At 39.7% G+C, this 16,603-nt stretch overlaps 1 long non-coding RNA gene across 1 annotated transcript; it reads right to left on the bottom strand.

Annotated features, from left to right (window-relative positions):
• Positions 1-15,407: 15,407 nt before the first annotated feature.
• On the bottom strand, positions 15,408-16,401 carry LOC133790104 (uncharacterized). The gene is made up of 3 exons (XR_009873896.1): positions 16,360-16,401; positions 15,835-15,904; positions 15,408-15,597 (listed from the first exon to the last, which is right to left on the bottom strand). It is a non-coding gene; the product is annotated as an uncharacterized LOC133790104 (long non-coding RNA).
• Positions 16,402-16,603: the final 202 nt, after the last annotated feature.

Genomic DNA, 16,603 nt, shown 5'->3' on the forward strand with positions numbered 1-16,603 from the left:
GCCAAATGAACCCAAAATCCATCCTAACGCACCCTAAACATCACAAGCATGGGAACCCTAGCCAAAACTCCCATCAAAACCAATAATTCACCCTAGAAATCTCAGCTACAAAACCAAACCAAAACAGGGCAAACCAGAGAAATCTATGGTTAGAAACTTACCCAAAGCTCATCTTATGATGCTCTTCAATGGTGGAACACACTCCCAAACTTCCAAGGCTTGCTTCCCAAGCTTGAATCCTCAAAATTGGTTCAAAAACCACAGAGAAAGGTGAAGAGAAGAAGGTACGGGAGAACTCTTAATCATGCTCTATTTTTCACTATCTTCTTCAGCTATCAAAGGATATATCTATCCTAGGGGTGAAATGTCCATTTTACCCCTAGGTCAATTAATAGTTTCTAAAGACTCCCAAGGGAATATTTGGTACTCTCCTCCTATCTCGTTAATTATAATTAACGCTCTCCAATTCCCGCTATTCTCAATAATCTCAAATACCAATAATTCACATCCTATTACCCTATAATTCCTGGTACGCTCTAATCATTAAAAACACCCCGAGACTCACCCTGAGCCCCGAGCCCCGAGCTTAAACCTGTTATGACCAAACCGATAAATTACACTTAAAGATCGTCTCATGCCGAATAACTCGAACCAATCCAAATTATAATGTGGCGTCACAACATATCATTGACATGCAAACAAACATACAATTATACCCTTAACGGGCCAAATTACCATCACACCCATGTAATTAAACATGTGGACCCACATGCATGCATTTAACATCATATTATAATATAATTCACATACACGTGCATAATATCATTTAATGGCTTAATTAAACAAGTATGGCCCTTCCGGCCTACTAATCCCGCCATTAAACCACATCGAAGAATTCGGGGCATTACATTACGAGTTCTTGGTTATGTCTTTTGGTCATAGTAACGCACCAACCGCATTTATGGACTTAATGAATAGGGTTTTCAAGGATTACTTAGATAAATTCATTGTTGTGTTCATCGACAATATCTTAGTATACTCTAAGGATGAAGTAGAGCACGAGGGACATTTGAGGTTGATTTTGACACAGTTGAAGGAGCATCAACTCTATGCAAAGTTCAAGAAATGAAAATTTTGGCTTTCGCAAGTGGCATTCCTCGGGCACATTATAACAAAAGATGGAATTTCAGTAGACCCATCAAAGGTAGAGGCCGTAAAGGATTGGCCCAGAACAAAGAACGCATCTGAAGTAAGAAGCTTTCTAGGTTTAGCAGGTTATTATAGGAAGTTTGTAGAGGGCTTTTCAAAGATAGCCACTTTGCTCACCAACCTGACCCGAAAACAACAAAGATTCAACTGGAATGATATGTGTGAAGAAAGCTTCCAGTTTCTTAAGGATAAGCTTTGCTCAGCACCAGTACTCAGATTACCGACACCCAACGATAAGTTTGTAGTCTACTGCGATGCATCAAAGCAATTAGTGGGTTGCGTACTGATGCAAAATGACAAGGTGATAGCCTATGCCTCACGATAATTGAAGGAGTACGAGCAGCACTATCCAACTCAAGATATGGAATTGGCAGCGGTGGTCTTTGCATTAAAAATCTGGCGCCATTATCTTTACGGAGAATGGTGCGAGATTTATATGGACCACAAGAGTTTAAAGTACTTCTTTACTCAGAAGGAGCTCAACATGAGGCAGTGCAGGTGGTTGGAGTTAGTAGAGGATTACGACTTTGAAATCCTATACTACCCGGGGAAGACGAACGTAGCTGCCGATGCACTTAGTAGGAAAAGTTATGGAAATTTAGCAGCTTTAGCCACAATAGAAAAGCCGCTACAGCAGGAGCTGATCAGTGCCAGAATAGAAGTAGTTGTAGGCAAGCAGGTTAGCTTGTCTATCTAGTAAAATCTATTAGAGGATATACGAATTGGTCAGGGACATGACGACACACTAGCAGTACATATGGATGCAGTCAAAGAAGGCAAGGCTACAGATTTCTCATTATCTAGCCAAGGTTTATTGAGATATAAGGATCGGGTATGTGTGCCAAATGATCAAAGTATTAAGAAGAAGATTCTGGAAGAAGCACACAGTACCCCATACTCAGTTCACCCAGGGTCAACCAAGATGACTCATGATGTTAAGGCAGTATATTGGTGGCGAGTAATGAAGAAGGACATAGCAGAATTTGTGTCCAAGTGTCTTGTATGCCAGCAAGTGAAAGCAGAGCATCAGCAGCCTGCAGGTTTATTGCAACCGCTTAGTGTGCCAGAATGAAAGTGGGACGATGTAGCTATGGACTTCGTGACGGGTTTGCCAAGGACGAATAAGCAGCATGATTCCTCTTGGATAGTAATAGATAGACTAACCAAGTCGGCTCATTTCCTGCCTGTTAAGACTTCATACACAGCAGACCAATATGCAGACATCTATATCCAAGAGATAGTACGGTTGCATGGAATCCCCAAGACGATAGTGTCGGATAGAGGATCGGTGTTTACATCGAGATTTTGGGGAAGTTTACAACAAGCTATGGGTACTAAGTTAAGTCTTAGTACAGATGGGCAGTCCGAGCGTATGATTCAGATTTTAGAGGATATGCTACGCGCGTGTGTACTTAATTTCGTAGGATCATGGAATAAGTACTTGCCGCTAATTGAGTTCTCGTACAACAACAGCTACCAGTCAACGATCGGGATGGCACCTTATGAGTTGCTATATGGAAGAAGGTGCCGATCACAGTTGCACTGGGACGAGGTAGGATCAAGGCATCTACTTGGTCCTAAAGCTGTTAGACAAGCTCAAGAAGAAGTAGCGCTTATTAGACAGTGTATGCATGCTGCTCAAAGCCGTCAGAAAAGCTATGCAGATGCCAAGCGACGTGATGTGGAATTCAAAGTCGGAGATCAAGTCTTCTTGAAGATATCTCTTATGAAAGGTGTAAAGCGGTTTGGGAAGAAAGGCAAGCTTAGTCCCCGATTCATAGGTCCTTTTGAGATATTGGAAAAAGTGGGAGCAGTTGCGTATAGACTAGCCCTACCGCTAACACTAGCAGATAGTCACAACGTGTTCCATATCTCGATGTTACGCAAGTATGTGTCAGACCCATCTCACGTCCTCTAGTACGATACGATAGCACTCCAGAAAGACTTAACTTACGAGGAACGACCGGTTAGCATCGTGGATAGGGGGATGAAGCAGTTACGGTCCAAGAGGTTTCCTATAGTCAAAGTCCTATTAAGTAATAGTTCTATAAGAGAGGTAGCGTGCGAGTTGGAAGAGGACATGCAAGGCCGATATCCAGAGTTATTTGGTAAGTAAATTTCGAGGACGAAATTCTTTTTAGTAGGGGAGAATTGTAGAGTCCAAGAACTTTACTTAGATAGTTAGATAGTAGTATTATAGTAATAGTAGTAGTATTTTTATGACTGTGGACTATGATTCAGACCGGGATTTATTTGGACACTCATAGTAACACTTGTAGATTTTCTAAGTTTAACCTATAGTTTAAGAATATTAATTTTAACCTAAGGTCTGATTAATATGACTGATATTGGTGGTGATAAATATTATATTATATTATATTTTAACCCAATAAGAAAGTAACACTTGTCACATGTATGTTTAATGATAATTAAGTATTTTGAGGAATAAGTTTATTAAGAGTAAAATTTGAATATCCTAGGGTCATTCAGCAGCTTTGAAAACGTTAGAGGGCTTAGTCAAGGCTGTTTACTCAATTCAAATTAAGCTAAAATTGTGTAATTTCGTGTTTAAATATTCAGCGTATGGCGATATATCGCAGCATGGGGATACGAAAAACACGAAACTTCGCACGATTGTCTCGGGCATGCTGGCTCAGGCGATATATCGCCTCCTTCAGAGAATTTTGAAAGTTTTTGAAAATGTTCTCCATTCAAATCTTTAACCTCTTGATAGCTCTAGCATCTTTCGGAACGAGTTTTCAGCCTCTGCTGAACGATAATTCAAATATTTTCACTTAAAAAGCCATTATTTTTATTCAAGCTAAATGAAGATCTTTTCATCCTTAAACTCTATAAATAGGACCTAGTACCCAGCCATTATTCATTCATCAAACTAAGTTCAGAGGCTGCAAATTTCTAGGTTAGTGTGAGAGTGTAAACACTTGGATTGGGAATTATAAGCTTGATCACTATAAGCTTACCAAACACTTGGGAAGTATAGGTTTATTCACATTTCGGTTCAAGGTTTAGATTGGTCATAGAAGTATTCAAGGTATTCCAAACTCTAGTTCATTTGGTTTTATTTCTCTTTAAGTTCTTGTAGTTTTCTACTCAGCTCCCTAACTCTATTTTTTATTCTTGGTTAGGAAATCTAAAATCTTGCACATAAGATTCTTCGTAAGTTTATTTTGATGGTATAGTTCCTTCATCACTTTCATCCCTTTTCTTCAATATACTCACCTTGTTATAAATGGTTTTTAGGAGTGTTCCAAGGTCCCAAACCTGTTCTCATATCCTGGTAATTTTGGTAAGGAAAATAGGATAGGATTTATGTGTTATGTGATATGATTTATATGTTATGATAAATGTTATCTTATGATTATGTATTATGTAATATGCTATAATATGTATAATTGTAAACTTGGGCATATGACCCGTATAACTAACAAGCCCCAATAAATTATGGGAATATGACTTGCTTAGCTAGCAAGCCCCACTAATCTAATGGGCATATGACTTGTTTAGTTTATGGGACCCCATGTAATAATGGCCATTATAGTATGTATGTGACATATGTGTTATGATATGTTTTATGTTACATTATGAAATTTATGTATATGGTTTATGTGTTAGGTTTTCCTTGCTGGGCATTAGGCTCATTCCTTTATGTTTATATGTGCAAGAAAATAGCTTTGGTGGCGGTAAAGGTTGTTGGTAGCTTGGGGAATGTGTATTGAGGCGGAATGGATTCAAAGAGCCAAGAGTTTCGATTCGAGGATGAAGTCTTTACTTATGGTTTTATGTGTATTTTTTCGCACTTATTTATGTAATCTCTTTTTAATTACCATTATGTTATGTTTTGATTTTAAAACAATGGGATCCCATATCCTACTTTAAATTTTATGTATGTTTAACATTTATTTTTTACAAGTTTTTAATAAAGTTATGATCATTTCACTTGTAAGTTTTGTTAAAGATTAGTGTCTATGTATAGTTTTCGTTAATGGTCCAAAGTCTAGAGTAGTTGGGTCATTACATAGGACCCATCGAGTACCTTGAAGAGGTCCAACTCGATGAAGAAAATTCAACCATGGTTGTGAAAGTCGGTAAAAACTTAGAGACAACAACAAAACAAGCACTGGTGGAATTTTTGAAGGAAAACCAGGAAGTATTTTCCTGGTTGCACAAAGACATGGTCGGAATAGACCCTGCAGTCATTAGCCATGTCCTGAACATAGACAAATGTTTTCCACCAGTACAACAGAAAAGGAGGATGCACGACAAAGATAGATCGAAGGCCCTAAAAGAAGAAGTCGATAAGCTGAAGGAGAATGGATTCATCAGGGTAGTGTTTTATCCATCATGGGTCTCTAATCCCATGCTATTTCCCAAGTCGAATGGCAAATGGTGAACATGCGTGGATTTCATAAACCTTAATAAAGCCTGCCCTAAAGATTGTTTCCCACTCCCTAGGATCGACCAACTGGTCGATGCCACTACAGGGCATGAGATTCTTTCATTCATGGATGCATACTCCGGGTATAGTCCGATTAGTATGCATCCTCCTGATGAGGATCACACTAGCTTTCAAACTGATACAGGGCTTTAATGATACAAAGTAAGGCCCTTCTGTTTGAAAAATGTTGCTGTGACTTACCAGCGACTGGTTAACAACATGTTTAAGCAGCTGATCGGCAAAAACATGGAGGTATATGTCGATGGCTTGCTGGTTAAGTCGAAGAAGGCAGGAGGGCATATAGGGGAATTGCACGAATGCTTCAACGTCTTGAACAAATATCAGATGAAGCTGAATACCCTCAAGTGCTCCTTCGGTGTAGGATTAGGGAAGTTCTTGGGATTTATGGTAAACTCGAGAGGAATTGAGGCCGATCCCGAGAAGATCAAAGCCCTGGTCGATATGAAATCTCCAGCAAAGATCAAGGATGTTCAAATCTTGACCGAACGAATTGTTGCTCTGAGTAGATTTATTTCCAAATCGATGGACAAATGCGTCCCATCTTTTAATCTACTCAGAGGCAACAAGAAATTCAAATGGATGGAGGAGTGCGAACAGGTCTTTCAAGCATTGAAGACTCACATGTCGCAACCACCAATCCTATCAAATTCGGTTGATAAAGAAACTTTGTTCATCTACCTAGCGATCACAGAATACGCTTCTAGTGATGTCTTAGTAAGAGAAGAAGATGGTGTACAAAAGGTTGTTTATTATGTAAGCAATAGGTTAATTGGGGTGGAGTTGCGGTATCCACCTATTAAAAAGTTAGCCTATTGCTTAATTTTAACCTCTAGGAAGCTGCGACCCTACTTTCAAGCTCACCCAATCACGGCTTTGATCGACCAGCCTCTACGACGTATTCTGAAAAAGCCAGAAGACGCAGGAAAATTATTGAAACGGGTTGTCGAACTTGGGCAATTTGATATCTCTTACTTGCCACGAGCAGTAATAAAAGGGAAAGCTCTGGCTGACTTTATCGCAGAGTTCACTAGGCTTCCAGATGGCAAGCAGCCAGAAGCACCTGAAGAGCCTAAGCTTCAAAACCAAGCTCCTTCATGGAAATTGTTCACGGACGGCTCCTCTAATGAACATCATGTAGGAGCAGGTGTGATTTTGATTACACCTGAAGGGCATCGATTTCACTGCGCAATTAGGTTTGACTTCACTGCTTCTAACAATGAGGTCGAGTATGAAGCACTGCTCGCTGGGATACGATTGGGCAGGGACATGTACATAAAGGCACTTAACATCTACATCCACTCTAAACTGGTGGTAAATCAGATCATGGGAGAGTACCAGACTCGAGGTTTAAAAACGATTGCTAACTTAAACAAAACGAAGGATCTATTAGCGCAGTTTGACAGGTACACCCTTCGGCAAGTACCTCGCGACCAGAATTCAAATGCTGATGCTTTGGAAAAATTAGCAAGTGAGAAGGATGCTGATACTCTGAACATAGTGCCAGTTGAGCGACTATCTGTGCCAAGCATCCAAGTAGAGGAGACCTATTTGGTGATCCAGGCAGCCGATACATGGATGGCACCATACATAGAGTACCTTACGCAGGGCGTCTTACAGACGGACAAAAACAAAGCAAGAACCCTTCAGCAGCAGGCTGCTAGGTATATCCTGGTCGATGGAATCATGTACCGAAGAGGATACTCAATGCCACTCCTCAGATGTATTTCAAAGGAGAAGGCCAAAGAATTGATGAAAGAGGTCCACGAAGGCTTTTGTGGAAACCATCCTGGGGGGCAGAGCTTATCGAAGAAGATCCTAAGGCAAGGATACTTCTGGCCAACAATGAATGAAGACTCGATGGAATTTTTCTGGAGGTGCGACAAGTGTCAGAATGTAACAACCCCAAATTTCCTAATAAGGTTTAGGACATTAATTAGGAGGTCGGGAGGGCCATAATTGATTACTTGTGCTATTATATGATTATATGTGTTGATCGCGTTTTTGGCCAACGACGTGAGAACGTCAAAAACGATAAAACCTTCAAGAGAAATTAAACGACACAGATGGTTTTGAAAAGAAAGTAAATAACACACGCAATTTTTATAGTGGTTCTGCCCCAATATGTTGGTAATAGCCTAATCCACTTAGAGTTGTGATTATAGATCTGTACTCAAGATCAAATGAACTGAGCCAACTGAGTTTCTTCAGTACAGATTAAAAGAATACAGGAATTCTTTCAAATACCAGCACTTTCTCTCTCTAGAAAATTCAGACCCAAAATTTCCCCAAAAGTCCCAAAAGAAGAAGAAGAACCCCTTTCTGATCTCATAAGCCATGTATTTATAGGCTTAGGATCATACATCTAATATCCCCTAGAATCGGGATATTTTATTATATTTATTACATTTAAATTACAAAAATATTCAAAATGTAACCGAACCCCAAATTTGTGGGAAGAATGAGAGATTCCCGCGTGTGCCAAGACCGGTTCTTGTTGAAGTTGTTTATGGGAATCTTGACTTAGTCCTCCTCTATCTGGTCGACCCATATCTCCTTCAAGCTGGTCGAATGCACCTCTACTGGATAGTCACGCACTTGGCTGGTAGGACATGCACTTGTTGGTAGGACATGCAAGTGCTGGTAGGACATGCAAGTGCTGGTCGGACATGGCACTCTGGTCTAGCATGCCATGTTTCTAGTCTAACATGGCACTCTGGTCTAGCATGCCATATCTCTCGTCTAACATGGCACTCTGGTCTAGCTTGCCATTTCTCTCGTCTAACATGGCACTCTGGTCTAACATGGCATATCTCTAGTCTAACATGGCTTACTGAAGCTACTCCTAAGCCAAGTCACTTTATCACAACTCTGAGGAGCCAATATATTTATTGACTTATTAATGTGTCTTTTACGGACCATGTACTGCCACTTGTCACCTCTATTGTCACGTCATCGATCTCCATTTTTTGGGGATAACAATATGCATGTTTATGTGGATCATATTATTATATGGTGATGAATGCATGCATATGGGTATATATTTTGTTATGGGGAAATTTTGGTAATTTGGCCCGTTGAGGGCGTAATTGTATAATTGTATGCATTTTGGTAAGCATTTGTTGAGGCCACATTATTTTGTGGATTCGTTTGAGCTTTTGGACATGAGACGATCATTGAGTATTAGTTAGCGGTTTGGTCATAATGGGTGTAACGACCTAAATTCACTAATTAGGCTTAATGGCCTTGATTAGTGTGCCTGGAGGGCATAATGGAGATTATGTGTGATTTTAATGATTAAGATGCATGATTATGATTTTAAGCATGTTATATGACTATGTGTGCATTACATTATGTGATAACTATGCTATGTGATTTGTACCGCGTGGGTGTGGTGGTATCAATGTGATGCACGTGCCGAGACGGTCCTAGAAAGCTAAATAATGGTAATTGGTGATTTGGTAACTTGTGTAACTGTTAGTAACCATAGAGAGTAACAGGTTTTCTTGGAAAAGTGGTAGAATTGTAATGTTAGTAAAAGGACAAGTGTGCCCTGTTGGTTTAGTTAGAAAGGGATATTTATGGAGGGATTAAGTGGTCTTTTGGCAGTGAATAGGTGAGTTTCAGCTGAAGGGAAATACAATAACGTATAACACTTTGGGGAAATTAGTTTATGCTAAATTTTGGAGACCTAGAAATAGAGCAAAAGAAAGATAGAAGAGGGCAGCTGAATTTGGCTCTTGGAAGGAGAATCAAGGGGGTTTGAAGTCACCAATCAAGCCTAGGCCAAGAATACTCAAAGGTAAGGATTTATCTATGATTTGTCTAAGTTTCAAGTCTGGTTTTTAGAGGATAAGCCTGAATTGAAACAAGTTGGTGGCAGGTTTTGAATGAATTTAGAGTTGGAATAATCAAAAGAGAAGGTGGTTTGAAGCTGGAGGTTGGACTCTCCATTCAAGGTAAGGATTCTGTGTAATTGTAAAGCTTATTTCTGTTATGGATTAGGGAATTTGAAGTGTGGTTTGGGTTTGGGTTTAAGTTTTTAACTTTCTGGTTTGAGTTACTAAGGCATGGAACTCAAGAGTGAATTTTGGGAATGATTGTGTAATTGAGCTAGGGTATGATGTTTCTAGGTTGTTGTGAGGTCTATTAGGAGTTTTACGTTGGTTTTGGGGCTTAGGTATGATTTTGGAAAGATTTGGAATGGTTTGGGTTCGGGAAAAATGTAAGAGAAAACCCAGAATTTTGGGCTCGCGAAGGAGCGCCGCGGCGCAAGGCTGTTTATGGGCAGAGTGTGTTCTCTGACTTGCTGGACGCCGCTGCCCTATTGGGCTGCGCCGCGGCGATAGGCTAATTTCAGGACATGGGATTTTGCAATTTTGAGCCTTTGCTCCGGGGGTTCAGGGGATGCCTTCGGTGAATTGTTTTAGGGATTTGGGGGTTCCGAGAGTGTGGGATTGGTTCCGGAAAGTAGTTTTGGATTGGTTAATGACAAAGGATGTTTCATTTATGTTGTGATTAGGTCTTTGGAGAGGCTCGGGGTAGTGGACTGTGCTCGCGGCTTCGTGGCATCAGAAATTAGTGTATTGAAAGGTAAGAAACTACACCCAGTTGTATGGTTGTGATGGGACTAAGTGCTCTCGAAGGTTATATCGTGTTAATGTTGGTATTACACCATGGGACATGTCATAACGGTCTAAGAGTATCGTACATGAATTTAGCGCACAGGGCGCAGATTGGCCACTGGGAGTCAAGAACAAGGGGATAACAGAGGGAGCAGCCTGAGGGTGCTAGCCCTGGTTATCGTTTGTGAATTGTGTATATTATGAATTGAAATGCCTAGTATGTGGAATACTTGATCGTACTGACTGATGATATATCTGAGTTTATGTGATGTTGTGTGAGATGTTGATTTGTTTGTTAGTTGTTCATGCTCTGCTGTTGCTATGTTTTCTTGCTGGGCCTTGGCTCACGGGTGCTACGTGGTGCAGGTAAAGGCGAGGGCAAGCTAGACCAAGCCTGAGGTGGAGAGCTCCGAGGTGGAATGTACATAGCCAGCGGTTCGACCTCCATGGTCGAGGAGTGGACTAGGACAGGGATCACCTAACATCTTATTTTGCCTTAGTATGGCCAGTTGTTGTGCATGAACCTTGTGTCTTTTGTAAACGGTCTTTGGATTTAATATTTTTGGGATCCCATGTAACAGATGATACTTTTTAATGAAAATGTGGCTTTTGAGACCAAAACGTTTCTAACCCTAGTTCCTTTATAGTTTCAATGACACGATTTTATTTAAATGACTTGATTAGCAAGTCTGGCACTTTATAAACACACAGTGTAACGGTCTTGTCTATCCAGGGCGTTACAATGGGGTTAAGTCTGGGGCTCGGGGTGAGTCTCGGGGTAATTTGGTGATTAGAATGTTGCCAAGAGTTAAGGGTAATGGGATATGAATTAATGGTATTCGAGAATATTGAGAATAACAGAAATTGGAGGGTGTTAATTATGGTTAATGAGATAGGTGTGAAGGGATGATTTTGCCCTTGGTGGCTGTTAAGGACTTTAATTAAACTTGAGGGAATTTAGGTCTTTTTACCTTTAGGGATATATACCAACACTTAGGCTGGAAAATAGTAGAAGCTGAAGGAAAAACAGAGCATCACCTCTTGCCTCCACCGTTCATCATTTTCTTCCTTTTTCTTCTTCAACTTTGAAGCTTCTCTTGAGGAATTAAGCTGGGGAATAAAGTGTTGAGGATCTAGGGTAGTGTTCCATCATTGAAGAGGAGTTCATACTGAGCTTGAGGTAAGATTCCAACCACTAGAACTCTGGTTTTCTGCTCTGTTTTATTACTGAGTTTAATTGAGATTTTGGGTTTGAAAGTAGAGAATTCAATGGGGGGTTTTTGGGAAAGTTTGGGTAGGTTATGATGCCTAGGACTAGTATATATGGTATTTGGATTCATTTGGGGGTTTAAATGGTGTTTGGAAGCTTTTGAAACAGGTTGAAAATGGATAATTTGAAGGAAGAAGAACCAGGGCCATGTCTTCCTGGTTCTAGCGCTATAACGCCCAGAGGGTAGCGCTACAGTGCTAGCCAGGGCAAAATTTCCCTTGTTGTAACGCTGGGGCGCTAGGGGGGTAGCGTTGTAGCGCTACCCTATTTTCTGAAATGCATATTTTGGGTGTTTTTAGGGGTTTTTGTCTCAGGGTTTCAATCCTTAAGGCTCGAGATCGAATCTACTCACCGTTTGGGTACAATTCGGGGTCTCGGGAGTAAGGTTTAGGTTAAGACTCATTTATTGGTATTTTCATTAATTGGATTCCATATTTGGTTATGACTAGGTGACCGCTAAGGGGTTAAAAGATCGATCATTCTCAAGGGTCATTCGTAAAGTGTTTCTCGCTCGAACGAGAGGTAAGAAAACTGCACCCGATTATGTGGTTAGGTTGGGACTAAGTGTTCCCTCTATTTGTATGCATTATTATGTGATTGTGATGGGACTAAGAGCTCCCTATATCTGTATGATGTCATAGATGGTATTATTCCATGGGACATATGATAAACGGCCTAAGGGTGCCGTAAATAATATTTGCACACATGGCGCGGCTCCGACACTGGTAGTCGAGGATAGCTTATTAATCACTGAGCTTGGTTAAGCTGGCCGTAGTCAGTGGGTATTACACAGGGGGCGGCCTAAGTGAGCCGAAGACAGTGGGTTAAACAGAGGGAGTAGCCTAAGGGTGCCAACCCTAAATATTGTGTAATGATTGAAATGAATTATTGATTATGGATGTGATTGTTGTTGTAATCTGATAAATATGATATGTTGATTATCTGGATGACAAATTGTTAATTTGTCGATTGATATCATTGAATAGGTGAATGTTATGAATTTTTTAATTCTTGGCTATGCATTGTGAAATATTTGGTTATTGATATTGATCTTGCTATGCTATTATGTTTTCTTGCGGGGCCTCGGCTCACGGGTGCTACGTGGTGCAGGTAAGACCAAGCGTATGATGGTTCAACCATGAGTTGGAGGGCTTTGGGGGAGAAGTGTACATTGTCAGCTGCTCGGCCACCACGGTCGAGGGATTGCACAGGGACGGAAACCTAAAATGTGTATATTCCCATTAGAGTGGCCTGAGTTGTTTATAACTTCTGGAATTTTTGTAAATAAGTCATCCAAACCCTGTTTTGAGAATCTATGTATTAAACTTTCATTTTTAACGAAAATAACTTATTTATGACCAAAATATTTTATTCCTAGTCAGTTGATGACTTTAGATTCACAGTTTGTTTAAATGACTTGATTAGCAAGTCTTGCACTATTTTAAAAACACACATTGTAACGGTCTTGGTTACCCATGGTGTTACACAGAAGTTCTCCAAAATTCCACGAGCAGCCCCTAATGAGCGAAAATAGATGCAAAGTCCATGGTCGTTCGCAGTCTAGGGTATAGGTTGATTACTTCACTAGATGGGTCGAAGCTGAGCCACTTGCAACCATAACGACTAAGAAAATGCTAGATTTTGTGGTCAAAAACATCGTATGTTGCTATGGATTGCCAAGGAAGATTGTCTCAGAGAACGGCACGTAGTTTGATAGTGATCTGTTCACATATTTTTGCGAACGACATGGAATTATCAAGATCTTTTCTTCAGTCGCTCATCCTCAAGCAAATGGACAAGTCGAAGCAGTGAATAAAACGCTACAGGATACTTTGAAGAAAAGACTTGAAGAAGCTAAGGGAGCATGGCCAGAGCAATTGCCTGAGGTACTTTGGTCGTACAGAACTTCCCATCGAGTATATTATAATAACATACTATGGTACTTAGAGTATTTTTTCAAAATTTTGTTATTTTGTTAAATCAATCCAAAGTACTATGCTAAGTTCGGTCATGCGAACATATATTATAATAACATAAAAATATTTGTAACGACCCAAATTTACTATTATGGCTTAAGGGCCTTGATTAGTGTGCTGGGAGGGCATAATTGAAATATATGTGATTTAATGATTAAAAGTATGCTATATGACTATTTGAATATCGAAGATGCATGACTATGTGTATTAGTATACATGTAGGCCCTGATTAGGTTAGAAAGGGCATAATTGTAATTTTGGCCCATTGAGGGCATAATTGTATATATATGCGATAAATTGTTGAGACCACATTATTATGTGGATATATTTGGGATCTGTGATTCGAGACGATCCTAGTGAGCGGTTTAGCGAAAAAGTCACGACGGGGATTTATACCCGACTCGGAGCAAGCCTGGGGGTATAAATGGGAATTTAGAGAATATATTGGGGTCTATTTTGATATTGGAGAATATAGTTGGTGTTTGGTTAGGCATCGGGAAGTAAGCGATAAATATTAGAGACACTCGAGGAATTAGCGGGAATTGGGTGAAATGACCAAAATGCCCCTAGGTGGATTAAAAGACTTAGAATTAAAGGGGAGGGTATTGTGGTAATTTGACTTATAAAGGATAGGTATTACTGAGGCTTTATACTTAGTGGAACTTATAGAAAGAAATAGAAGTCTGGAGGAAAGGAAAGAAGGGAAAGAAAAGGGAAGGAAAAGTAGGGCATTTCCAAGGTCGGTTTGGGACCTCTTCATCATTTTCATCTGAAGGTTTGAGGCTAGAATCAAAGGAGCTTAAGGCTGAGATTGTGAGGTTGTGGTCTTGATCAGATTGGGGAAATCTAGCTGGGGTTATTCATTAGTTGAGGTAAGACTTTGAGGTTTTCTTCAGTTTCTGGTTTCCATGTTGAACTAAGATGTCTAAGCTAAATTTGATGGGAATTCTAAGGAATTCAAGCTAAGGGTTTGAGGAGGAGTAAGCCAAGGAGGTGTAGAGGCTAACCTAAGGTCGAATCCCCATTGAAGGTATGAAATTCTAACTCTAAATTTTGAGGTTTTGGTTGTTTTGCTGAAGTTTCTGAGTTTGAGGTTCAACTATGGTGAATTCTATGTTTAGGGATGCATGTGATTAGGTTATGTGTATTTGGTATGCTTGGGATGAGTTGGGCATGTGGATAAGCTTGTTTTTAAGTTTGGTTAAAGATTGGAAAAGTTTTGGTTAGGTTTGGCTCGGGAAAATCGCAGGAAGGAAAAATGTAGGGTTGCTGATTCTGTGACTAGCGCTATAGCGCTAGCCTTTAGGTACTGTAGCGCTAGACCAGGTTGTCTGGGGATTTTTGGGTTCTGTTTGTAGCACTGTAGTGCCCTCCAAAGAGCGCTGTAGCACTACCCTGTTTCCAGAAAGAGGTTTTTGAGTTATTTTCAAGGGTTTTTGCCCGAGGGTTCGGGGTTCGATTCCACCACCCCGTTTGGTGGAATTGGGGCTTCCCGAGGTTAGGTATTGTACTTGAGGTTGGTGATGATTCTGATCTATGGTTGTGACTAGGTGTGCACTAGGGCTCAAGGGGGATCATGCTCAAGGATCAAAGTGAATGAAGCTAGCAAATTTAAAGGTAAGAAAATTGCACCCGGTTATGTGTTTGTGATGGGACTAAGTGCTCCCCATATCTGTATAATGTCAAAGATGGTATTATTCCATGGGACATGTGATAAACGACCTAAGGGTGCCGTATACAATATTTGCGCACAGGGCGCGGCTAGTTATAAGAATATTTTTTACAAACAAATCCTCTATTTTTTGGATTTATAAAGCACCTCTCAAGTTTACCTAAGAAGCACTGCAAAAAAATCAATGGCCCACATGTAACTGTTGGTATCTCAGGAAAGAATCCAAATTGATTACAAGTCAAGGTCACCAAGGTGTGAACTTCAATTTCAATCATTATGCCTAGGATCAGTGATGAGAGAAATAAAAGCCAATCCTGAAGCATAGCTCCACTGCACTAGAGCGCTTCATCTACCGCCCAATAAACCCTCAGCTTATGGCTCATCCACGTTAGTGTATAACCCATCAACATTATAATATGAATTTAAATGGTATGAAGCTCATAATTTTTGGAGAACTCATATGTAGAAAGAGAACAATAAGTCATAAATTATTGAAAAAGAAAAAAAAAAAGAATACCATGGATTGAGCAGAAACAGAAAAATAGGTTAAGCCAAAACTTCTAGCACATTAAAATCAGCAAAACTAAGCAAAGTTGAAGAATATGCACCTGCTGATTAGAAGTAGCATACCTTTAGGGGCTGCTCTGCCTTTTGGTTACCCTTTCTCCAGAGGTTTCTCTAAAAATGAACGAGGACACTACATTAGCATAATAATTTTGTAGATAAATTATTATGCTCCTTCCTAAAAAAATTATGGAGACAATTTTCAAAATTAAGCTTATTATACCTTTTAACTGCATATATTGAACAATAAACAATGGAAAAACCAGTAACTACTAGAAAATAATTTATTATTATTATTAAGCTCCTCTACTTCTTCATCTTCTTCCTCTTCTGATTCTCTATTTTCCTTTAAGCTCAAATTCTCAATAAATTCATCATTTTCCTTCTTCTCCTAAACAAAACCAATATTACAACACTAGAGTTTAGTATTAGAAAGAATTAAAAATAAAAACTTTCTTGAGAACACAATAGAAATACCCCATATTGTATTTTGTTGAGGCAAAATTTGAAAACTGACCAGACCATGAAATGGAAAAGCAAGAGATAACCAAGTTTTAAGAAAATGGTACCTGGAATCCAAAAAGTCTCTAGATAATTCTTCTATGAACAAATCAACTTTATGTCTATTGCTCACAACTGCCTCCCCTTTCACAACACTAAGAATAAATGGATACATTGTTTTGAAAGGTCCAACTCTAGATTATCCAGTAGCACTTTATAATCATCAAAAAATGTTTACATAAAAATTTGCACCCTACTATTGAAGAAATGGCTAATAATTAGTTAATTCTTCATTCTTGGTTTGCTCAGTAG

Source organism: Humulus lupulus, chromosome 7 (assembly GCF_963169125.1).
Source record: "Humulus lupulus chromosome 7, drHumLupu1.1, whole genome shotgun sequence".
In the NCBI taxonomy this organism is placed as follows: Eukaryota; Viridiplantae; Streptophyta; class Magnoliopsida; order Rosales; family Cannabaceae; genus Humulus; species Humulus lupulus.